This window comes from Hyalella azteca, unplaced genomic scaffold (assembly GCF_000764305.2).
Source record: "Hyalella azteca isolate HAZT.00-mixed unplaced genomic scaffold, Hazt_2.0.2 contig16654, whole genome shotgun sequence".
NCBI classification, from domain to species: Eukaryota; Metazoa; Arthropoda; class Malacostraca; order Amphipoda; family Hyalellidae; genus Hyalella; species Hyalella azteca.
In genome coordinates, this window is record NW_025946467.1 from 16,733 (window position 1) to 41,473 (window position 24,741).

The 24,741-nt window shown below is 39.4% G+C and overlaps 1 protein-coding gene across 4 annotated transcripts in view; it reads left to right on the plus strand.

Annotated features, from left to right (window-relative positions):
• The window catches only part of LOC108668807 (E3 ubiquitin-protein ligase TRIM9), a 37,206-nt gene that overhangs the window by 6,079 nt on the left and 6,386 nt on the right, over positions 1–24,741 (plus strand). The window lies entirely within an intron of this gene.

The window sequence follows — 24,741 nt, forward strand, 5'->3', positions numbered from 1 at the left end:
GATGTTGTTTACGTCAAGACAAACTTTGACTCTGATTTCCGAGGTATTTTTTTCGATGACCGTTAAGTGAAAAGTCGCGCTGAACCATCTCGCTTATTCTTTATATTTCTCAATTGTAAACTCTTGATTCGCTAAAAATTCATGTTTCCTTTATCGCAGCAGACTTCACTTCCCGAGCACGATTTTTTCCATTTTATTTCCTTAGTATGTCTCCTTGCAAGTTCCTTCCATTTTTCTCTCTTGTATCCGGCTCTTTCCTTCTTTTGTTGTATTTTTTTTTCTCAAACTTTTCGCTCTCCCTCGTTTTTCCTTTAAAATTTCCCGACTCTATTATCGCTCGGCGGCTCTAATCCCTGTGGATAGTTGGTTTCGCGCTTCGGATGACTTAATTTGAAAAGAGTAATTTTTTTTCTCCGCGTGATTTTTAAATTTTGTGCGTACATTTGCTTGAGCACCATCGAGATGAGGTACTACTCAAGTAAAAATTGAGTTGGTGTTGTTTGGTATGATATACACTAAGCTGTTACAGGGCTCGATTGTGTAGTCATTTTTTTCAGGAATCGACACTCTTAATCTAGTCGTATTGCAACATTTAGGCAAAGCTACACGCAGTAAAATGCACGTACCTTGACGTTTAATTGTCGGATAAATATAAAAGAACTTGGAAAACTAGAATATCTCTTGACCGTAGATTTCTTCGGAATACTACCGTAGATTTCTCTATTACTTCGCCGCGTATTACTTCGCCATCTGGTACTCAAACAACATGTCGTGCCGATCATTCGCATCGTTGAAACTTTATCTTTAGTTCACCATAACAATGGATAACTTAATTCACCATAATTCGGTGAAAATTTATTAATTAAGGACGACTGTGACATATTTCTTAGAACAGCGACTCTAGTAGGTTTTTGCCGCTAATTGCGCTCAACGATTTTGTTGATGTTCAAATCACACACGAGTATTCTATTTGCAAAGTCTCTGGAAATAAATCGATCAAGGTATTTCATGTGCATTAGGAAGAATCCACCATGAAAAACTATTAACAAAATCTATGCAAACACAAATATCCAATAATCTTAATAAGAAATTATTTTTTCTAATTACGTGCGCGTATGGCAAGACCGCGTAAGACCATGTCAGCCCAGCTGCGTAGCCCTGACCACGACTATAGCGTAACCTTTGAGAATGCATTCATGGAGGCCGCTGCTTTCATGGAAGATTGTGTGCCAAAATATCATGGTGGGTCATCGTGTCCATCTGTCTCTGTGCCAGCTGCATATGGTAGTGACATGCTTCTCAGCAGCCTCCCGGTCACAGCGTTCAATTTATCTTGCAGCGAATACAACAACTGCTTCTAACGCGTGGCCTTGTCCGTGGACGCCGCATACGTAGGTGAACGCTCCCATGAATTGGCTATCGTTAGAGTGCGATTTCTCTCCTGCGGCGCATATATCACTCAATTACCGCGTTACCAGCTGGTCATACACGAGGTCAAATTCAAAATAATTCATTGCTTAAAACTTTCACGTAAATCTATTTTTTATAATTTTTAATTATGAAAGAATTAAAGAGTCATTTGTGTGTGTTAATGTTCTATGGGGTTAACTACATTCGCTTCAGCCTTATTTTCTTGGGTATTTGTATTCAAATTTCATGTTAACCAGAATTTATTTATTTCAACTTTCAAATTGAAGTTTTGTTTCTGTCATTACTACTTCAATAACGTAATGAAAAAAAAATCCATGATGAAGGTCATTCATGTCCAGAATTTCTATAAGTTGTTGGTTTGCACAAGTATAATTATTTATATTTATTATTATAATTATTCATAATTGTTCTTGGTACGTAATTCTATGCAGTCATCATTATGTTGTAAGTTCAAGCAAGAAATGCATGCAGCTTACGTGACCAAATGCGCGTTGCGCTGTCGACGAGCTTTAGTAGTACTTGTATAGGTTACTAACACTTATCTGTCTAACCCGTGAATTGATATCTTATCACAACACATCAACTGGGACAAGCTAGACCAAAGTCCGATACCGGCATTTGAAAAATGATCAATTTTAGTGTTAAAAGTTTAACTTAATACATCTTTTCATTTTGAGGTTGAGATAACTAGCTTTCTCCCTGACTATTTTGGTTCATATGGTCTTCATATGTATTTATTTCCGCGCCAATCAAAAACTGAACCCATGACTGTGAAGATATACAGAATATATTCAATTTTATTTTTAATTTTAGTTTATCTTGAATATTCAGTGCTCCCAAGTAGTACCTATTTGCAAAAGTTCTCATTTTCAGAAATTGTAGAGCATTATTTGACAATCCTTAAATGTTCATGAGCAATGTTTCCCTGAACCAATAGACGTATAGCTACTTAGTAGGAATGACACCCCCACTTGTTAATTGAAACAAAGTGAGGAACTATTGTGCAGTGGCAGTTTTTCCTTGTTATTCCATCTGGAGTCGATCTAATTCAATCAAGTCTCCTGCGCACGGTGGGAAGTTCTGTAATAGACAAAGCAGCGGGGCTATGGGAGTGGCTGGGATGGATTCAGTTGATTCAGGTCGAGGATACTGTAAATTTATTTAGACTCGTAGGCATTTATCGTGTAGATTATTTATATTCTCCAAGATTATTTTCCGTTGTTTAAATAGAACATAGCGTTACTTACACGGTTGAAAATTCAATTTATAATAAACGAATTTCAAGATATATCGAAATCAATGGTCATATATCCGCAACCAAAAGATAAATGGCGATCATCGTTGCTTCCACCTTATTTAAGGATGTAAATATAATGTAAAATACGATTGCTGAATTCTAGATTTTGTTTTTAATAATCCATTATTGACGTTGGGCTGGCCAGCATTAAAGAGGAACACGTCGCTGCTGCCGCCGCATCCTGCATGGACTCGTGTTGGGTTTTGTGCTCAATTGTTGGCTGTTCGTAGGACGTCACGACTCAGCAACTGCGGACGCCCTTGTACTTCCGCTGCTGGAAGTCGAGTGCAATTGTACAGCAGTGGGTGCTTTATATACTCTGCGTTGGCTTCTGTGATGGAGCCGCATGCATGTTGCAGCCCTATCTGTCCATCACTGGGATTATGATGCTAGCAACGCGAGGGTTTTTAGCGCATTTTCTCTTTTATAGAAAAAAGGCGCTATTGTGGTCGTTATGTCCGCCCGTGACTTCGTCACGGACGGACGAGAAAATACGCTCTCTGTCACTCACTGCAGCGAGTACTGAGTTCGATTTTTTTAAACTCTGTTCATCAGTGGGTTATTATGCTTGCGGCTCTGCATCTGTTGGTTGGGTTAATTAGAGCGGGGATTTGTAATGCTGACTGAATCGATGTCAATACCAGCGTGTATTACGCGTGTAGCGTTGTTAGTTTAGTATTTTGAATGTGTGCACTTTATTATTTTCAGTTCTATGGTTATGTTATTTCCTTTGCAAAGAATTATTTTCAGACCCCCTCATTCAATCAAGTATCTACAATATTTACTTAAATAAACGTGAGTGATTGTCATAATACAGGTAATTCTATTGTCCTGACTGTGGTCATATATTTGATAAATATTTGCGTCAGTTCAAAGTTCATGAAACGAGTTCACCTGTGGTATATTATAGAGTGTGACTCATTTGGAATTACTGTGGCAGTGAGTATTTACAGCGTTGAAACACTTCATACGTAGGGCTTGTCATTTGTACTATCGGCCGCCTTCATATGAAAGATAAAGTTTATCACACATATGAAAGATAGAGCTTATCATAGGTGGTTTTGCTTATCGCAAACGACGACGCTTCAGCCTGCGTGGTGCCTATATACCTTATTACAGACTATGGGTCGCATCATCGCATCCTCTTCTTAAATTATGAGTACAAATTTCGAATTCTAATTTAATTCTTTCGATGAAAACATAATTGATTTTCCCCTCGTTAGAATTACTTAATTTTTTCAGGTATAAACAATAACCGTTATAATATTGATAATTCATTTCTTTTCTCATTTGTTTTAGATTCTCTCATCGCTGCACCTGTACTAATTTTCACTTGATCTATTTTCATTTGATCTATTTTCGTCCGATTTTGAAAATTTTATGAGACAATATTTCGAATATTTCTTTTACGCGGGGTTCCTGTGCATAGATAACCTATTTTGTAGAATATTCGTCGCGTTGGGACTCAGAGACTGCAACTATATCGGGACTCGCGTCCTTAATTAACTCCTGTAATTTTGATCAGGCTTTCGTGCTTCCCTCGCTTCTCAATTATTTCCGCGAGACATTCTCAGCATTTTCAAACGCAGTTCGAGAGCACGAAGAGCACTTTCAGATACATTTTGAACCTTAGTAATAGCTAGTTTATATTTTTTCAATATGTACAGTATGAATGTAAATCCATTAGATGTTGGGAAGTCAGAAATTATATATCTTCTATTTTCAGGAGGGCCATCATTCTTTATTTTTGATCATAGACTACGTAACGTAAATCCGTAGTCACGGAAACAACAGCGATTTCGTTTTTTGTTCATTGATTTGTTGAGTTTGTGCCTCGCACCGCACAAAATTTTCTGGCATTTCTCGCTTTTTTTTTCTGGCATTTTTTCGGTGGCTTAATCTGTTCCGTCCACGACCGTTGGCGGTGTTGAAATTTCAAACGAATCAGGGCGTCGGGCAAGACGTGACCTGGTCTGTAAATGCCTTAAACGACAGAGTTGCTCACGACGCCGAGCCGAGGTCATAGAGAAGCATGTCAAAACCCCCTTGTCTGGACCTGCTTGAAATTTCTGATTCCAAATAATAGGATAGTAGGCGTTTAGTTAAGGATTACTTCCCTTGGATCTAGATGAGATTATTTCTATAGCAGCCGCTTCAGAAATACGGACGTAGGGTTTCTGAAAAATATTTTCCGATGTGATTTTAAATCTACGTTTATTCATTAACGGTAAGTTAAGACTTATTTCCACGTCGGTAAATCCTCTTCTATGTTCAGCTACTTAATTCACTGCCTCTCTAGCCTTGTACTGAGTAGTCAAACTTTAGAACTAAATACCAAAATTTAATATAAAATGTCATTTGTATTTTCAAATCAATTGCAAACAGCTGGAAAGCTATAACAACGTACATGTATATATATTTTTCACCACAATTGCCGTGTGGCGGCAAGAGAAGCAGAAAGCTCTTAACAAGACAGTTGTTGGCAGAAGTTAGCGAGTGCCAGCGCGTCTCCTTGATTGTATTACTACTGGACGCCCTGATCCTGCCCTCTCAAGTGCCGTTCAAATGCCTCCTGACTGCTGCAATATCGCGTTTGTGTGGCTTTTTATGGTAATTATACGCTTCAAAACCGCCGGATAAGGAAAGTTTATCTTTATTAAGACACGAAGCGTGCATTTAATTACTTTAACGGTAATTTTTTCGATCTCTGAAATATATTTAAGGGTGTACATTTTTCATTCTTAATTAATAATCCATTCGATGATTTTTTTTTTTATCTTATTATTTTTTTTCTATCGATAAACTCAATGCAGATTGGATTGATGCATGAAACACGCATGCTGTAGGCATCTCTATGCTTCCGTAAAATCTACTCATTTCAGTAGATTAGACTATAGTGACACAATTTTTATACTTTTCCTGGTTTGATTCTCTCAAATTTCACTCAAGAAAAATAACAACGAATACGTTAATAATGTCAAGCACCTTTTTCATTTTTGACTATCTTGTATTAATTTCATACTTTTCATTTATTCGGCTCTAAAGTAAGCAAGATTTAGCGACCACAGCTTTTTGTTCCTGACGAGCGGAAGTGAAATTCGTTTCTTCAAATTCCTTGGCTAAGCTGAAATAGGAAGAACGTCCGGGCGGAAGCTGTGGATTATCCGCGTGCTTGTCTCCGCATGCACGTGCGCAGGATGCCGGCTGTGGAGCGCCCAACGCTCATGCCCTTAATGGTGACTGATGCTTGGGTTAATGATTGTCGTGCTATCATCTGCTGTTGCTTGGGTTAATTATAACTGTCGTGCTTTCTTCTGCTGATGCTTGGGCTGTTTATTGACTGTCGGATTTTGCTGCCAATTGTCAGGCTTCTATCGACCCTCTATCTCAGCTTGTCGGTTGTTGTAATTAGTTTTATTCTGGTTAGTTGACTATAGTTCTACATTAGTTCAACGAATATCATCATTACGGTATTCAAAATGATTCGTCTCACTGATGTATTTTAAGAGCAAAATTCAGCAATATACTGCATACTTTGATGTGCATCTTTATTCGAGCTAATATCTAATGGAAATATCAACATCGTAACTGCATGTTTTAACACGGCATTCATTTTACTATAACTAGATTACCTGGATACTATCAACCACTGCAAAATAATCATACAAAGATTCGACAGAGTCTTGGAAATTCATCTTACGCTCGCAGGTATCTGCTCCTGCAATGGCGTCGGTGTCTTTAATAGGAACGAGGATCAGGCGATGAGCATTTCCGGGCGTGCAGAGCACAGTCAGCACACGTATGCCGCTGCACGGCTGCTGGTGTGCCTGACGCTGGCCGTACCGCTGCACGGCTGCTGGTGTGCCTGACGCTGGCCGTACCGCTGCACGGCTGCTGGTGTGCCTGACGCTGGCCGTACCGCTGCACGGCTGCTGGTGTGCCTGACGCTGGCCGTACCGCTGCACGGCTGCTGGTGTGCCTGACGCTGGCCGTACCGCTGCACGGCTGCTGGTGTGCCTGACGCTGGCCGTACCGCTGCACGGCTGCTGGTGTGCCTGACGCTGGCCGTACCGCTGCACGGCTGCTGGTGTGCCTGACGCTGGCCGTACAGCTGCACGGCTGCTGGTGTGCCTGACGCTGACCGTACAGCTGCAACGCTGCAGGCGCTGGCCGTCGAGGAGGTCCTCGTCCTGACAATTTCCTCGTTTTTGTCGCGGATTTAGGATTTAATTGTTCTCATCAGTGCGTTGTACCGCGACTTTTTTTTCATGCCTGCATCGTTAATGCTGGTACAAAAATGCATGGTGGTTTGAATGATTTTTACTTAGTGTTTCTATCATGTTCATTTCTAGTTCTTTTTAATCCATCATGATATTATTAATTCCTTAAATGTATCTAACTTTTGCTGATTGTAGCCTCAGTCCCACGCTTAAGTTGCACTGGGAGCTTCACTGTGCAATTTAGAGGTGAGGGATGTTCAATTATCTCATTATTAATGGGGGGAAAATGAGACAGCGAAAACTCGGGCCAGTTTCGTGTCGCTTCAAAATTACTACTTTTATGCTTACTTTAACTGCCGGGAAAGGACCTCTGCATTACTTCCTGCCGTTGAATAACACCGATAGACAGTTGAGCTGTAAACCTCTGTTGCCAAGCCTTCTCTTATCCCGTGGGTTGATGTATAGAAACGCGCGTAAAGAAAGCACAGAAATTGGTATTTACAATCCTATGCATTGAGGTTCACTTCTGTTCGAATTCTTTGTGGTACTGCATAAAGCATTCATTCCCTGATCTTTCATTATTTAGCTTTGAACTTTTTCACCCGCGCTCTTGCAATTCTATGGCATTTAATTACCCTATTTTAAAGCAAACGTGTCATTCAACCTAAAGTTACTATCGATATATTTTTTACCGGCAAGGAGGCTAGAACTGCTAGCCCATAATTAAATATACTCACAACAATTCTTGAACAGAATTCATTCATGATTAGATTATTATTTAAAAATGATGCCCAGTTTCATATAATCTCCGCGGCGTTTTTTGGCCACCTTCCCTAAATATTATGGATAGAATGAAGATGACTCGCATGCACTTGCTAACAAAATTTTTTGCCGAACGTTAAAAAAATGGCTCTATCAAAATATTTTGTAAATGAAAGCAAAACTTCATTATTTATTACTAACCTCAACACATTTTTTGATTAAGATTTCGGGATAGCTCGTCCGATGAAAGGCCCATTTACTAAATGACCTCAATTATAAAGCACGCCTCGCGGTTCACGGTGCCGGATGTCGCTGTAACCTGCCAATCTGGGAGCATTTAACTGTACGCAGTGAGCTGTACATTCAATAATTAAATATTGCCATACGTGTGGACATTTAAATTCGGCGATGCTTTATCAAACGCATGAAATTGTTGCTTACCCATGCCATTGACTTTTTTCTTTAATCTCTTTGCCATTTTAAAATTTTTTACTTAAAGGGTTTGCTGCAGATTTCGGCATTCATTCTTATTCATAATTATTTGCTTTTCTTTAATTTTTTCTCTATTTAAAAGTATTACTTTATTATATTATGCTTTAATATTTTTTTCATAACTAATGAATTTGTTTCATATCCTGTTGTAGTTGCAGTAGCTATTTTTGTGTCAAAAGTACTTAAACATTAAAATGTAATTAATTGTTTAAACTGTGAATGCGAATACTTTTGCGAAAATTTAATTTTTATCGCATTGATTATTATAAGAATTTTGCCGGTGGTGTCAATACTAACCATATCAATTTATAACCACTTTCTCTACCTGTTTCATGTTGATGATGAGAAAAGGCGCTTTGAAGTCTAATGCATGTACCGATACCTGTTTGGTGCGGCCTGACTTCATCGTCCCGTGCAAAAACATTGATATTCGACGGTTTTGCCGGAATTTTTACCACATTGCCTAAGAATGCTACGTGTTGGAATCCACCGGGCTACACGCCTTGGATTGCGCCTAATATTTTACCATTTTTAGTGATTGATGCTGTAATTTATCTGAATTGTCTGAAGTGACTTGGCTAGCCTTTTACCTTATCTTTAATTTGGTTTTGCCGACCATTCATTTAAGTAACCTCTGGCCACTCCCAGGCGTTTAATTAAGACGCCCTTATGTCTAAGCTGCAAGCGGCAGTACCATGGTAATTGATTTAGTAATTTGAAGCGTTTCTTAATGTATGTAAAATTGACGGCAATAGTTTCAGAATATTTAGCATCGCTGAACAAATATTTTCAAATAATAAATTTGTATATCTGAAGGAGGTTCTATTCCATACACAGTCCAATTTCTCTCATTACCCGGTACTTAACAAAGCGTATAAGTAGCCATTGCGCACGCCGTCCCGAACAGCGCGTTATCATATAATTTCTTTCATTTTTTATGCCTTACAGTTTAGGCCAGAGAATTGAAATGTGTTCAAATCTTGCGCCGCTGCAATATAAATATTGAATGTTTGCTCTATTGTTACTATAATATATAACATTAGTCAGTTTCAGCAGACAGTCTTTTAATAAATGTATCTACAGATATATTTTTAGATCTTTCCGGACGTAGTCTTCTAATTTTAGATTGATCCTCAGTATTAATACATTTAATAATGTATTTTATTGTGTCTCAGTCCTGTTAGGGAATGTGTCCTGTCTTCGTACTTTAGAACTTAGTACGAATTCTAGTCGTTTATTATTATTTTTATTTTTTTGCTCTGAACTTATCCGAGTATTATTTTCACAGAGTTTTTACTACTTTGAACGTAGTGTTTTCTTTGTTTTTATTTATTTCATTGAGTAATAAATATAGTACGACTGTTGTAGCCGACACCGTCTGAGCCCAGTCAAGGATTAAGCAACTCTCGACCTGAACTGAAAGTTAAATCGTCCTCAGTCTTGGTGATGCCGGCAGCCTTGCATGAGATCTTATCACGATGACGGACAAGACTTGAATCTGAGACTGCGAGTCTTGTGCGTCTCTCTGCTCGATGTCTTATCCTCCTGTACTTGCATGCCTTCTGGCGCAAGAAGCAGCATTGTATGCGTCTTATCCTCCTGTACTTGCATGCCTTCTGGCGCAAGAAGCAGCATTGTACAGTATGTCTTAACCTGTCGACTTTCGCTTTGCGGAAAATTCGTTTGTAGTAAATATGTACTGAGATCGAAAATTTATCGCAGCTACATTAACTTGAAAATGAATGACTATTTAAATTGACAAATTTGGTTAATTTATAAATTTGGTCTACCAAAAGTTTTCATTTAAATTATTATGAAAATTTTCTGCATTTTCTTACCTTTTATATTCTTGATTAATTGGCTATTTAAGCAATAACATGAGGTTAAATAGTTCGATTTTTTCAACATAATCTTGGTTATGCCTCAGCTATGTTATCCGCGGATACCAACTTATGTGGTGGCTATTGAACACTATTGAACACTTTCAATGTGGATGCCTCGTAGAATAACTTCAGAAAACAATTTTTACATTCAATGTTCGTAGCGCTTTTCATAATAGATATTAACTTTACCAAACTTGAGATATTCATTTCTTCTGTCACAAAAATCTAAACCCATTGTTGACGTCAGTATCATCGGTGTTGATACGTAAAATTCGAAGTAAAGTTCTTTGTCACATTTTTCTCGGTGTTGGAAGCTCGTGTTGAACTCGTCCTCGACGTCAAAGCAGCTCGGCCGTGCATTATGCCACTTAAGAGGACGGTGCGCGCTTCATGCGTGCACAAAACACTAAATTGAAGCCATTACTGGGCATTGAATAAGCTCGGGCATCTGCTCTATACATTTGAAGTTCACTCTCAGCATTCTTGTTGCGCCATGACAAGCGTTTCGGGTAAAGATCTGTGCTCGAATATCTAATTTATTACTGTTAGTCTATCCTATACTTCGGATAATTCATTCAACGAACCTGCCACATAATTTAATTCAGTCATTCAATTATTATCAATCGAGTAGGATTAATTTGATTTAATTAATGTGAATGCATTTCCTCTCATTTAATTAATGTGTTTACAAAGACTGTCACTTTTAACAACTGCCGTGAAATGAAGCCTATTTTGGCAGCTCCTCGATCCTCGGTGCGTGACAGAAAAGAAGACTTTAACACTGCCGCGTTCTCCTCTATAAGCAAAATCCGAGAAAAACGCTCAGAATAATCCTGCAGGTACAGGGAACCGCGTTGAGCTTTAGGATCGATAGGAGCGCCGGTGAGGGGGCACTTGAGCCAGAGCGGCAACAACTCGACAGTAAGATTGCGCTGCGCATCTTGCGAATGTTGTTACATGTAAAGTTGTACAGAAAATTAATTCTCTGGAGCATAAAGCTAAGTGAGCATAAAACTATTTATCTCTTTATATAAACATGCTCAAAAGATCAAATTCTGCCGTGCTATGCTGATAACATTAACGTACATAAACCAATGCTGAGCTATATTTTTGTCCCTGATTTCTCATTTAAAGCCTCGTGTTTCAAGTGTTCAATGCTGCAAAGAATAAATATTGAATAATTAATGTAGTTCTTAAAACATAATCTGAAATTGTGTTGCAAAATCCCACCAAATAATTGGTTTAACACTCCTCTACATTACATAAATTTAGTCCAGAGATCGCCGCCCTTTATTTCCTGGAAACGAATTTGAATCGTCACACAATATTTTTCGAACACAAGTTATTTCTGAGCAAAATGCCACTAAGTTATACTACACTAGTGCCTACACTAGGCACTAGGTTATACACAAGGTACAATTAGGTTATTTCTGTTCTCATAAGCACCCTCAAAAATTCTCTAAAAGGAAGCATATTTTTTTGGGAAACTTTTTGATGAATGTTGTACCCAAACTTTGCAAATCTATCGAGCTTTTTATTTTTAACGGGAGAACGCAGAGTTGCTCCGGCATACCAGATGGCGTTATAGTATTGCGATAGTTTTAACTTCGCGTGTGGCCCTTCCTACTCACTAAAAGCTGGTATTAAACGAGCTGCAGAAACCAAATGAAAAAAAAGCAAACAAAATTGAGTCTTCAATGAGGCAAATATAAACTCAATTTTAGTTTGGATCAGTTAATTAATACATGAGAGAAGATGATCCGGATATTGCGAAATAAAAGACCTGTCGTAACATCAATCTCAGCTTCCGTAGTGTTTTTTTATAATAATAATAATAATATTCACCGACCATAGCATGAATAACATCGAGTAACATCATAGCAAATAACATCACAAAAGTGCACACATATCACCCGTGTATGTCTGGAATCTCATCTTCTCTAGTACCATTAGAATTGGATTTTTCAGTGGGAATTTCTGCAGTGCAGCTCGATTGCCCGGCAGTCCAAAGTTAGAGGCTCCAGAGCCCCAGTTGGTAATTGGTGTGTGGGAGTGAATCCCTCTGCTAATTGCAAGGCGGTATACATCCCAGTAAAGCCATTGATCCCATTTTTTAGTTGACGCTGGACCAAAAAATGGTAGTTACAGAGTCAGGACGGTCGAGACTTTCGTGAATCTTTTTTGAAGGCATTGTACTTTTACTTCAATTTTCCTGAAATGCACGAGCTGGTAATGACTCTATTCACGCCATTAATCGTTATATTTTTTTTCGAACGATGTCTTTCCTACGGACGATTGAAGCTATTAAACAAGATAACGGAATAGCTGGTCAAAGTTTGGCTGTCTTCTATTAATCCATAACTATATTACTTTGCCGTTATAGTGCAACGCTCTAAATGTATGAAGGTATGTTATTTATCTTTTACTCCTGCTACCGATTTAATGTTTCAAAATATATACTAAATGTGAGCGATGTTTCTTTAGTAGTCGACGATGCGATTTTGAATCGTAATCAAGTATTACCTAAGGGTTGGTCCGGTTGTAGCGATGATTTGAGGATATTGAGGAACAACGTACACTATTACATAGTATTATTTAGAATTAAAGTTCGGCTTACAGTTCAGGATGAAATAGGGTTATTGGTCACAGCTTTAACACTGATGTCTTCGGCGTCCAGTTGTAGTAAGGATAAGTCTAGAGTATATCCGAGTATTCTCTACTCCGACGTTGAGTTGCGTTACTGTCCTGTTTGATATGGACAGGAGCAATGGGGTATACCGACAGCGGTCCTCGCCCAAGACTGAGGTTTCCGGGTCGGGACAGAGCACAGATAGCTTCGCCATTTGACGTCACCAAGGGCGTGACTTGATAAACAGGGAAGGCTAGTACCTACCAGGAAATTTAATAAATGTTTATGAGCATACAGCAATGAAGGCGATTATCTTTCAACAAGGAAGACATTTTATGACGAAATATCCAGGGACGAACGGTATCGACATTGTCACCTGACACAAATTTATCAGAATATCTGTAAGTGGCCAGCGATCGCATGTATTATTCTCGTAGAAGCTCAGGTACATCATGCAGGCTTCTCAGCTGGAGACGGGGCTCGTGTATCCCACCTACGATATCAGAGCCGCGCAATCCCAGCGGCTCTCACGCTGTGCAGCTATGAGGCTTCCCTCCAGCTAGGTGGTCTTCCGAGCGCCGCCTCTTTGAGGAATAAATCAAAACAACTTTTGGATATTATTTGCAGCTGCAATTCAATGCAATTTGCAGGTTTCTTTAGTTTCCAGTGGTCTCCTCAAGCGCATAGGGACGCTTGCACTCTTATATAATTAACGCTTATTTAGTATTATGAACTAAGGGAAGGCCTCTCTACAGGGTGCATGCCTCATCCCTACAATTTATGTGATCACTCAATCCCAATTTCGTATTTTGTAATTAATAAATGATCATTTTAAAATGTTAAAGTGTCCACTAACTAAGAACCCAATTTTTGCAGAAATTGTATGCACTGCTAACGCGGCTCAATACTTCAGTTGGTCGTGTAGAGTAAAATCAAAAACAAGTTTCAATCTCAAAGTTGTTTCAGATGAAAATATGTTTCTCTGAAGAAGATTCAGAGCTCGATTTGCACGGGCTATCAGATTTCCACAGGTTTGTTTGTATACGTACAGTTTGCATGGGCTTGAAATTCGTACTTAGTCAACATATTATGAGTATTTTTGTTGATACCAATTTCCTCCAGTGTTCAAATTATTTTTTCAATCTTTATATTTCATTTAACGGAGATTTTTATAGAATTCACGATCATTTGGCCGTTTGTTCCAGAACTGAAATCCAATTCTCAATTGAAAGAAAAATTTTCAACGCCGTATGCACTTTTTCTATTTCAAAAGTTGTATTCTCCATGCAGAATGCAACTCGACGATATTAACTTTTTACAATGGCATGGGTTATAGGCATTTTTCTATCATTTCTCACTTGTTTGCTGCTTTGAAACAATCTAAGCTCATAAATACTTTCTTCTTTCTTTTCAACTAGGAAAATGCGCATTTGCGTAAAGTTTGTCAAGCGTCGCGGATTGCAAAACCGTTGCCCTTCGTGCAAGCAGGATTGCTGCTGATCGCCAGTCTTGCATATTTTAGTGAAGCGCTTGATTGGCTTCAGTCTTCAGCTTGATTGGCTGTTGTGGCTCCTGGCGTTGAGATGATCATGCAAATTTGAATGGTTTAATGGTGCGAGTTTATATGGCAGCTATCGTCCCTCTAAAAACTATTTTTAATTGACAGTTCAGTTCGTCAAAGTGGACTCGTATATGTTGTATCAATACTCATAAACATTTTTAATTATCAAGTCTCCCATCTAAATTGTTTTGATCTTTCATACTCGTCTGGAATATCGGACTAACAAGGCTTCTGGCTTTCACTCAAATTCAACAGCATATTGAATAGCAATGCACCTCAAATGATGAGGAGCTATCTAGTTTTAACTTTACTACGTCGTCAATATATTATCCAATTTATATAGTCCTTATGCCAGTAATTTGTTTTGAACACTTCATCCTCCTTATATTTCTGTTAATGAATGCGAAGTAGTGGCGGTCACATGCAAATTCTGACCATCATGAAATTAATTATAGCATTTCTAGCCATTCCACCTGTGGTTCGTAAGCAATCGATATGGATGCAGCAATTACATCGAAGGCGTTGCATTCTTCGCATACCAAACATGTGTTACTGTTTCCTGTGCGTACACTAACCTAACCTGCATGGGAACCTCTTGCCTGACGGTTTGCAGGCAATAAGGCGTGCATGTGAACTGCCCGACACAATCATTGCGGTGTGCTGTGGAGGACGCGCTCAAATGCTGAACTTCTTACGCTCGTACTTCGCCAGCTGGTAATTCAATGAACACTGTATCCATGCTACGGATCATGTTTATAAACGAATGACACTTTGAACTGAAATTAATTGCAGCTTTATTAAATAGGAAGCCGTATGTTACCGTTAACTCTTCGGTGAGTCAATAATTGTGTAGGCGCTTTTTGCCAACTCCTCGGTCGAATACCTTTTGAATAGTTAACAAGTTTAACGCCATCGCATTTCATTTGCATTTAGCTTCATGTAGTGAATATTCACTGTTAGATCAATAAATCAATTCTTTCCTGGTGATTCTGTGCCAGTGTGCCATTAATACTGCATACCATGTAATATTGATCGCTGGTAATTTCCGCGCCGACTTTGACTCGGTAAACCATGCATGTACTATCGATCTCTGGCCACTCTCACGCTGCCTTTGAAGGACTGCATACCATGTGCTATCGTTTTCTGGCCTGACCTCTCATAAACATCGATAATTCATGTCGAACAGTCTAAGCCTGTTCTTCGCGTAGAGTAGAAATAATGAGTACAAAATGAGTTGCTGTACAAACTATAGTTAAAGGATACTTCAGATGAAGCTGAGATATTAACAATATCGAAGTTTCCTTTTTGCAAGCTATGTCACCGAAACACTGTAATCACCTTGAATGGCTTGAGTACCAAACCTGTTTACGTACTTTCTTAACCGATCGACAAACGTAGTTCTTCCAGGCATTTCAGGTTAACTGATCTATATCCTCGTATGGCTGAGAACTTTGAGAAGATTCTTAGGTTGGTAACCCTGGTCAACAGAAAAAGTGATTCTGAGGTCATTTTGTTTGGGTTAGAAATCATTTTCGGCGTTGATTTCAAACCTGTTTTTTTTTCTCTTGCACGTCTAGGTTTTGGAAATGTTCGCATTCTCGTGCAAGATATTTTTGATAATTATATTTATGTATACACAGTAAGTTGTCCAGGTACGGCGCTTGAGCCTTTGAGGGAGCCTGGCTCAGGAAGGGCGGGCTGCTAATCAGGAGTCTCACGGGAAGCTCTGCAGGAAATGCGCCTCTCACGCCAATCAACGAGGAAACTATCGAGCTCTCCAATCGATCCAGCAGGGCTTTAGCTTGGCTTAAAATGAAGCAAACACAGGACAAGTTAAAGTGCAGCAGGAAATAGGAATGCTAACACGCATATTAAATACCGTGTGAGCTGATGACTTCGTCTTGCTAATTAATTTTAGTCGCCATAATTCTCTCTTGTGACGTTATGTTATAAGCTCATATTATAGTTTATGCAAACAAGTGTGCACACGTTTCCTTATAACCACTAAAATTTATTCACAAGTGAAGCCGTTTAATATTCCTATGATTTTTGTTACCTGTGACTTCCAATTATACATCCTAGATGCTCTAATTAACACGTGTTTCACAAAACAGATTGGCTATTTTATTATCGGTACATTTTCGGATTCAAGAAAACTTGGATCTTTTGCAGCACCTGAGATCAAGCTCTACTATAGTTTTATGTCGCCTTATTAAAGTCATTCAATATGAGCAATCTCTACTTGCCAAACGAAAGAGTAAATCACGGTTTTGAGAGACATTTTTACTGGTTTGTATATTTCTGAGTAATTGTTTTAGACTAGCGTGTTCAACTGAAAATCGTTTTGTGTGACAGAAATTTAAACAATATCTTTGAATTTTTTTGGTAAGTCATGTTTTTCTATGAGGTTCCATTTTTAAAATCAGATTTCGCTTTCATTTCCATCTAGTTTATTATTCCATCTTTCTGTCGTAGCTCAATAAGAGGCGGCGATCCATCGTGGCCTGGGACTGCTGTGTCCCAAACAAATACTAAGGATACTAAGGAATAAAAATTGATTTGAGAGGTTATGTTTAAGAGAGGTAATAAGGGAAAGGTGGAGGCTAAAGAATAGGTTCAGCCTAAAAGATAGGTTGAGGCTAAATGCAGAAGTTGGTAGATGTTTAAATGGCTACGATTGAAGAATATGACGCTAGTTTAACTGCGCAGAACATTTAAAATGTGGGTTTAAACGATTTTAGATCTTATGATATTATTCGGCATTGACTTTAAATTGTTGTATATACAATATTCCACTGCTGCCTGTATCTGAAGGAATACTAAATTATTGTGAAGGCTTTTAAGACAGCCCCGGTGCTGTGGCAGGGCCGCGCTCGGGATCGATATGCGCCGCGCTCGCTCGGCCAGCAGCGGCGCAAGGGCGTGCATCTGTTGCTCAGGCAGCGCAAACTGACGTGATTTGCGACGCTGCGCCAGCTACAGTCCTCGCTTCGCTGGTCATATGCTAACTGTCAATGCAGCTCACTCATAGCTCACGCTGCATGATATTTGTATATAATTTATTACTTAGGTTATTTGTCTCCAGTGAGTGCTATATTTTATATTTTTTGGGGGAGTAAGAGATGTATTTTCATGTTTTGTTAGTGTATTTTATTTCCATGTGATACGCTGAACAGTTTGTTGTACTTGGTTCTGCTTCGCAGGAAACGCGTAAAAGGCAGAGGTACTTCGTCGTTAAAATCCCGTCCTGTTGATACTTCTGTTTGTAATAAAAGTTTTCTTTCTATCGGTCGCTCCGCTTAGCCGCATGTTTAAAATATTGATTTTTTTTATTGTATCACTCGCAGGCTTGGCGAGCAGAGAGCTTGGCGGAATGCATCCCCGTTCTTGTTTGTTTTTCAAACTAAGTTTTTTACATTCGATTAATTTCGAGAGGGCCTCAAATTGGTTCCCAAGTTTCTTTGCTGCGCTTGCAAAAATCCTTATTGTTGCCTGCAGGTGCACTTCTTTATAGTCGCGGCTTCCTCATTTCCATTTCAAGATGCGAAAACTTCTGCTGTGACAAAGCTCGGGCTGACTGACTTTGCGCCTGCTTGAAATTTTGATTTCTTCATTCCGTGTGACTAGTTATAGGTCATGAATATCATGTAGTGAATATTCACTGTTAGATCAATAAATCAATTCTTTCCTGGTGATTCTGTGCCAGTGTGCCATTAATACTGCATACCATGTAATATTAATCGCTGGTAATTTCCGCGCCGACTTTGACTCGGTGCACCCCATATACTATCGATCTCTGGCCACTCCCACGCTGCCTTTGAAGGACTGCATACCATGTACTATCGATCTCTGGCCACCTCCACGCTGCCTTTGAAGGACTGCATACCATGTACTATCGATCACTCGCCCCCCCACGCTGCATTTACAGGACTGCATAACATGTACGATCGATCGCTGGCCACTCCCACGCTGCTTTCATAAGACTTCATACCATGTACTATCGACCGCTGGCCTGACTTCTCATAATCATCGAGAATTCATGTCGAACAATCTAAGCCTGTTCTTCGCGAAGAGTAGAAGTAATGAGTACAGAATGAGGTGCTATACAAACCATAGTTAAAGGATACTTCACATGAAGCTGAGATATTAAAAATATCGAAGTTTCCATTTTGCAGGCTATATCACCGAAACACTGTTATAACCTAGAATGTCTTGAGTGCCAAACCTGTTTACGTACTTTCTTAACCGGTCGACAAACGTAGTTCTTCCAGGCTTTTCAGGTAAACTGATCTATATCTTCTGGTATGGCTGAATACTTTAAGGAGATTCTGATGTTAGTAACCCTGGTCAACAGAAAAAGTGATTCTGAGGTCATTTTGTTTGGGTTAGAAATCATTTTCGCTGTTGATTTCAAACCTGGCTTTGTTTTTCTCTAGCACGTCTAGTTTTTGGAAATGTTCGCATTCTCGTGCAAGATATTTTTGATAATTATATTTATGTATACACAGTAAGTTGTCCAGGTACGGCGCTTGAGCCTTTGAGGGAGCCTGGCTCAGGAAGGGCGGGCTGCTAATCAGGAGTCTCACGGGAAGCTCTGCAGGAAATGCGCCTCTCACGCCAATCAACGAGGAAACTATCGAGCTCTCCAATCGATCCAGCAGGGCTTTAGCNTTTTTTTATTGTATCACTCGCAGGCTTGGCGAGCAGAGAGCTTGGCGGAATGCATCCCCGTTCTTGTTTGTTTTTCAAACTAAGTTTTTTACATTCGATTAATTTCGAGAGGGCCTCAAATTGGTTCCCAAGTTTCTTTGCTGCGCTTGCAAAAATCCTTATTGTTGCCTGCAGGTGCACTTCTTTATAGTCGCGGCTTCCTCATTTCCATTTCAAGATGCGAAAACTTCTGCTGTGACAAAGCTCGGGCTGACTGACTTTGCGCCTGCTTGAAATTTTGATTTCTTCATTCCGTGTGACTAGTTATAGGTCATGAATCTTTTCATGCTAAGTCAGAGTGAACCTTTTTGTGAAGAGTCGTTCATTTATCAAATAATAAAACCATTATTTGTTGATTGTCAATGACAATGTCATGAAAAAACAATTCCAATTCCAATACATTAAAAATTTTTACCTTAATAATATGGTCAAATCTTACCATGCAGGCGCTTGTATGTTGTGCGACATATTAACTTCGTTTGGTTTGATTACGTTTACTTGTGCCTCAATTAACGTTCCCTCGCCCAGCCTTTTGCCTCTCTTGCCATAGGCCTAATGCCCGTCAGCAAGACACGTCACCGCTTGAACAGCAAGCACTCGTTAAAATGAGTGAGAATTTGTCCTAATATCGATGCCCTTTTTGTCCATGTGTTGGTCATCCTGACCCAGTTTGGCCCGGCAAAAGGGCATATCAGTGCTGCGTTCGCTCTCTGCTCGTACTGTGGGTAAGAAACTGGCACTATTTGGACAAAATAACCCATTCATTTTTCTGAGTGTGTCATGGAATTTAGCGTCAGGAGCCTAAAATTTTCACTCGAGAGAATATAACACATATTTTACTAAAATTATTAGTGAAAATTATAGGAGGACTGACTTTTCAATCATGTGATACGAAATTTTTCATTAGAATTCTGATTTCGTTCGCTATCGTATTCCTCGTAATGTAAAACTGATCTCAATAATAAACAGGAGAAGTTAAAAATAAATCAGACATCCGATGTAGTAAAATTAGCAACAAATAAAACATAGTGGAAAATTTGCGGAAAATTAAATAATCTTTTGCCAGGAGAGCATCAGCTCGTGTATTGACAGTGCGCGTAAAATTATTCTATATTTAATTTCTATCATGTTGTGAATGCCTGTGATGTGCGAGCTGAATGAGGAGTCCTGCTGAAGGCTGAAATTAAACTTCTTCCATACGCTAAGCATCTTCTGTCGTTGATTTTCATTTTGGCAGCACTAACCACATCTGGTTAATGACGAACATTTTTACCAACACTTGATAAATGTTCACTACTAATTTATGTATTACTAGATTTTTGTTTACCGTAAATGCTTATATGATTCAAATTTTGTAGCCATCTAGTAACGATCGAGACATATTAGCTTCAAAACATCGTGCCTTGTCATTTAAAGGCATCTTTCTGCCTCGATAAATTGATGGGACATTCGTGTTTATGCGTGGCAGATTGTGAAAGCTTGCATCGCCCACTATACTCGTCGCCGTTATTGTGTACATCTGCGTTAAATGATGGACTCGTGCCGCACTCTCACATTTTATTGCTTGTATCCAAGTGATACAATCGCTCCAGCGATGATCCCGCGGAAAGGACTCAAATAGTTTTACCGAAGATTTCGATTCAAATCTTTTCTGCCAAGACTCGATGCAAGACAACATACATAAGACATGTTGCATGTAGACATTCTTTAGCATGCTGTTATATATTGAAGAATATATCATTAATGGCCCCTAAACCTCGTATATCACAGTGATGGTATGGTTTCTACGGAGGTTTCTAACAAATGCTGCCTGGTAATGGACATCATTTAGGCTGAGGTTGGCGGCGTAATTTGCTCCCGTCACTTCAATTTGCTCCCCAGCCCCTCCTGAATTAATGCGTCCTGGTATAGCTTTGCCTTGTATTAATGAGCGCAGTTTCCTTTCGGATTTACTCCTCTCCAGCCTAATTATTTGTTCGCTAGTTAATTGTATTTCCTATTTGTATTGGAGATAGATTTTGCGTCAAGTATGCATCTGTCTCTTATACACATCTAGATGTGTATAAGANGGTACCAAGTACAAGTCTCTATGTGTCACTTCACTACAACGAACTCAGCGAGTCGGGTCACTTAACGTTGGCACTCGTAGCATAAGGAAAGCATTCACGCTCAGAGACTCGACCTCTCTCCTGTCTCACCTCCACTACCTCCCCTTCTTCACGGTCGTGATAAGACCACTTTGGGCTGCTGCACACTATCTGTTTCCTTGCACTGTCTGATACTTCAATTATTAAGACTTCTTCGTTTGACGACTCACTGATTGTCTACGTTTGTGATGGAGCCGCCCCTAATGTATATTTTGTCCGAGCAGCATCTTGATATATACGAGTTAACATGGTAAAATATATCAGGAAGTATTTCACAAGTTGTATTTCGTGCAATGGATCTAACGTCGGGATAACTCACTAAGAGCTCTGCAAGATTTCTTCTTCTGCTCCGGCAAACTCTGTACATCACACCGCTGTGGTTATGGCAGCAAACCCGTGCTCTGGACAGCATCACATCTGCCCCGATAGCGCCCCTGCATGCCACTCAGTTCTTCTGTTACTTGCTAACTCATAAACATGAATAAGTAATATTGTCCAAATAGTCACATACTTTCTGCATGTAGCACTTTCTGCATGCGCTTTTTACCGAAACAAATTGGGTAAGGATGACCCACATAACGGCACAAGTTCATTGCTATTGGACGATTTCGCACTCTTTCTCTGAGTGTAGGGCTTCATGCGAAATTTTTCTTCATTGATCATTGCTGTAGAGGCGCAGCTCGCCCGTAATTTATTTTCTCTGGGACTCACTGGGTTACATCAGCGACGTTCATCATTCATCACCTTATTTTTTGTCTACTTGAACACGAAAATCCACAAAATATATATTTTGTGAATTTCTTCTTATTCATTTTGCTCTTCGGTTTTCTTCCTGAGTACGTACAAGCTAACTCGTAACTTGACAGCCCTTTTTTATGCGATCTGTTGTGACAAGCGCCTTTTTATTTGTATATTCAGCCATCCTGTGGAAATTCTTCTTAAGAATACTTAAAATTGTGCTTAACTTTTTTTGCAATAGGTATTTGTTGTGTATCCGCAAATGTGAGAAGAAATTTTGTTTTTAAGAAGAAACAATGGCGTAATGCAAGCTGGACGGGACGTTTTTTAATTTGGTTGACAATTTATGCCACTAATTTAGTGGTATAAAATTAGGAAATTTTACAATTCACAACATGACAAATTAATTATTCCTTCATAGAAAATCTGCATCATAACGACAATTACGACATATTGCAAAATTGTCCCTATTCAAAATTGTTGTAGTTAATTAATAAAATACAAGTTGGATAAATTCAGCATCCTACAAATTATAAGACTCCACCCTTTATCAATTAAAGTCTAGCACACAGCTGGTCGTTCCACACCCCGCAGTGTCTTTACTCTCACACACAGCTGGTCGTTCCACACCCCGCAGTGTCTTTCCTCTCACACACAGCTGGTCGAGTCACACCCCGCAGTGTCTTTCCTCTCACACACAGCTGGTCGAGCCACACCTCGCAGTGTCTTTCCTCTCACACACAGCTGGTCGAGCCACACCCCGCAGTGTCTTTCCTCTCGCACACAGCTGCGGTGGAGAGCAGTTCGAGCTACTCCCTCGTAACAGCCGTGATTTCGCGTCTTCCTATAGAAATTTTCTCAACTTTCTGTCCGTGAAGACACCATTTAAATTCATGAAAGATTTAGGAGAGCTTAAAATTGTGGTATTTTTAAGATTAACCCACATACGCATGTCGAAGAAAATTGCGTCCTTCATCTAATCTACTGAGTTTTCTAAAAACTATATTTTGTCAAACATTTTGGCTTTGACTTTCAATATTTCCTTGTGTTGGGATGTGATCTATACTCTATAAGACTGAATTTCTTGACTGGTGGAGCGAACATTTTCTATGCTAGCACCCTGTCCTATGTTATTTTCCGGTTTCTGCCTGCATCCTGCCTTCTGTAATGTCACGAGTTAAAGTGAGGTTATTAGCCTCAGCTTTCCATAATTGTCATCCGCAAACGCTAGCTGCTGATAGGGGGCATCTTGAAAGCTGTCATAACTCGTTTTTATTGACGTTTTTTAGCAGCATTACGCGCTCGTCTCGCGTCTTTGCATAAACATGCAGCTCATCCTTGCGCCTTTGCGTGACTTGATGAATGTAGAATAGAACTTCATTCAATATCAGAGTACTCTAAACTTGTCTTTTGGCATGAGCTTACGCAATAGAAATACTTTTTTATTTTGGTGTGCAGTAAGAGTTACATCAGTCAGACTCTTCTTGTTTTTTTATGGTTTGTTACCATTATTCGTGATCACACGACGCCGTGAAAGTTGTCCACTTCGGTTTGCTATATTTACAAGTTTTCGAAGGTTTATTCGAAAGAAACTGCATGTTTAATCTCAAAGAATTTGGCATCTATCCTTAATTTCAGGCTTGAAAACTTGCATAACTTACATAGTTTTATTTCTTGCGCTTACATGCACACGCTTTTGATCCGGTACGAAGCCGATCCTTCTAAATCCTTCAATTAGCCTAGCGTCTAAATCTATGCCTGAAAAGCTGGTTGCAGTCGGGGATTGTTTGAGTGCGATACGCAGAGTGCCGACTTATCCTTTGTACTGCCTGGCGTTGAGCCTGAATGCAAGTTATTTGGCCAGGTATTGTTTGTGTCAACGCTCTCTAGTGATGAAAGGGGATGCGAAGAAATTTGTTTTCACAATACATTTATTTGTATCATAACATGTTACTAATGTAATACCGAACAAATAGAAATACGATCGACTCGCAGACAAATATCGCATGCTTAAAATGATACAAGGTTAATGAAAAGAACATTTTTAGCGAAACCTACAGTTTACCGGCAGTGCTGCCAATTCATAACTAACCTTAAAAGGTAACAATAACACGCCATATTATTTCTTCGAAATTTCGTACTGATATCATGGTAAAGAATCGACACTGATTCAGTTTATAGACATGCAATCAAAGAATAATTTATTTGGCTGCAGAATGAAAACTTCTAACGTGCATGGCTAAGGATGATAAGACCTATCCTGTCTGATCCTATGGGATCAGACCTCATTTTGGATTTTTTAATGCGTGGAAATAGAATATTGTTCTGCGTGAGTAAATTCAATTCTCAACTCTTGTGTTGCAATGACGTATACTCAATTGTCATTCTAAGATAAATATTCATGTACAATAAAATCAATGAAGTGATAAATTTTCCTCACACATGCATGACGCCCCCATACTTCACAAACGTGTCATGTGTGCCACCAGAGCTGCCGTCTGCCAACCATGAACTGCAGTTGCTGAACCTTCATTTAGCCTACAAGGATAGGTATTCAGTCACGGAAAACACACGCTAGTATATTTTCTTGCTCCAAGCTTTAACATCAGTTTAAGTGCAAACTCCGGAAAACATTTTCTTTCCGTGCGCCTTGCGAGGCACCAGCAACCACAAGACACTTCGTGGCCGTAACTTCGACTCCGTAACGCGCCGCTGACCACTCGAGTTCCGCAAAAAATTCTCCTTGATTTCGTGTCCGCTCATTTCTTTTTGCTCAATGACGGTGCGCCAATGAATACTCGCGCCATCCTGTGTATTCTGTAACAAACATTTTGAAATTATTTTTTTCGATAGGATCTTTTGCACGGTTAT